This window comes from Aulonocara sp. 'chitande type north' Nkhata Bay, linkage group LG20 (assembly GCF_057382095.1).
Source record: "Aulonocara sp. 'chitande type north' Nkhata Bay isolate Kocher_YH1m ecotype deep benthic linkage group LG20, A_spYH_male_GT1.1, whole genome shotgun sequence".
Lineage (NCBI taxonomy): Eukaryota > Metazoa > Chordata > Actinopteri > Cichliformes > Cichlidae > Aulonocara > Aulonocara sp. 'chitande type north' Nkhata Bay.
The window spans coordinates 2,568,950-2,570,937 of NC_141363.1; positions in this window are offsets into that span (position 1 = coordinate 2,568,950).

The window sequence follows — 1,988 nt, forward strand, 5'->3', positions numbered from 1 at the left end:
GGGGGGTTGGGGAGGGGGCGCGATGGTGATTTTTGGGGGTGGGAGGGTTGTTTTTATGGGCTTAGCCTTCTCGGACAAGCAGGGAATCTTAAGCAGCAGGTTTGCTCTATCTACTCTATGCTGATGATGATTTACAATAATGAGCCAACATAATTATTATTCATGAATTATTTATACAGATGAACTATATGACAGTTTTGATAAGATATTGCATTAAAGTCACAATCAGAAGCTTAGTGGGTGTTCTGTATGCCACCAAATCATCCTGGATATTGATGTAGCTTTTTGCTTTTGTGTTCTTATTTATGCATCTAAAAACAAAATCCTGCTATTAGCTGTGTGAAAGCACAATAACATCCACATTTATTTTTTCTGAGTTGCTTAAGACAGTAAGAGTTTGAGTGAATGGCTCAAGGATCACGCAGGTCCAAAATTAACCAAGTACCCATTAGCTGGTTGTTTCACACCTGAAAGTTCCACTTGTTTGGGGGGGGAAAAAAGGAGCCAGCAGATGCATGACTACTGTCCCCATTCAGTGCTTTTTTTTTTTTTTTTTTTTTCTCTCTTCTTTTTTTGTTTGTTTTTTACTCCCCAACAAGTCAACCTTAAACTTTAATCATGCCTCTTCCTCTCTCTGTATTATTTAATGGACTGTTGTTAAACTTTTACTGTAGTAAGTCTTCCTCCGCCTGAGTACAGCCTGCAGTGTTTCTACTTCCCCTGTAGTGTGCTTTTTCTAGTGCTGGTACTGTCTCCTCGAGGCTGAACTGATGGCAGGGAAAGACTTATTGGAAAAAAGGGCATTTGTTTTCATTTCTGTATAAGAATAATGAGAAAAAAAAGTCTTTAAAGGGAGCTTTACTAAAACTCCACCTTCCCATACTACTTTGGTTCCTCCTTCCCTTAACCTAAGACCTCACATGATTTTAAAATGCAAAGTTGTAAAAACTGTAAATATACTATATGCATTGAGGGAGGGGGGGACAACAGCTCTTTATCCAGACCCTTTGTAATCAAAGTCAAAAGTGTAGAAAAATAAAATTGGAAAAAAAAATCAACCACTGGATATCATTTTAACAAAGATAAAGCTGTACATAAATATAAATATATGTAAAATGGCAAACTAATATCTTTATGTATATGAACCAGAGTGTTTTGCATTTACTTGTTTTTTCTATTAGTGTTTTTTGCTATAAGCTTTCAGGTGAGTTTGTTAAAAATAGATGTGAGGAAAATGTCCGGGGTTCTCGACGAGAAGCCGACGTGATAACGAGGCTGTTTGGATTCACGCAGAGAGTTGTTAATTAGACATGGAAAAATCACTTCTTGCATAAAGCAGTACAATGGTGCATAGCATTTGTATTTATGTAATATTGTTCATGTTTATTTTTTTCTTTTTATTTATGCTACTGCTTGTTGATTTACCAAAACCTCCCCCTTTAATCGGTCAAAATTGGATTCATATAGTCTTGAATGGACAAATCTTGAATTCCCTAGAATATTGTTAGTGTTTTGCTTTTGCTTTTTTTTCCCTTTAATATCTTCCCTATAGAAGTGAATGTGTTGGTTAACATTGTGAAATGGTTACTTGGCCTGATGTATGTTATGATGTAATAATCAAAGTTAATCCCATACTTAACCTGGTAATGAATTGCACTCTCGTAGTATAACAGAAACTTTCTCTGAAGTGGTAGATATTGATCAAGTATCCGAAGCAGTGATATATATACATATATATCTATATTTTTTGGTATGTTTCTATTCCAAGGGAAGAACACGAGACATTATGCCGCTCACTGGATTTCCGCCTGAATAATTTTTAACTTCTCTGAAACTTAATTTAAGTTCTCTGCATATCTTATAATTTAATAAAGGTTGCTCATAATTTGATTTTTTTTCTTCTTTTTAACCTCACGTACTTTAAAATACAAAAAAAAAAAGATGTTGCATCTGTACAGCAGAGATACTTTTAGGGAATATGAATAAAT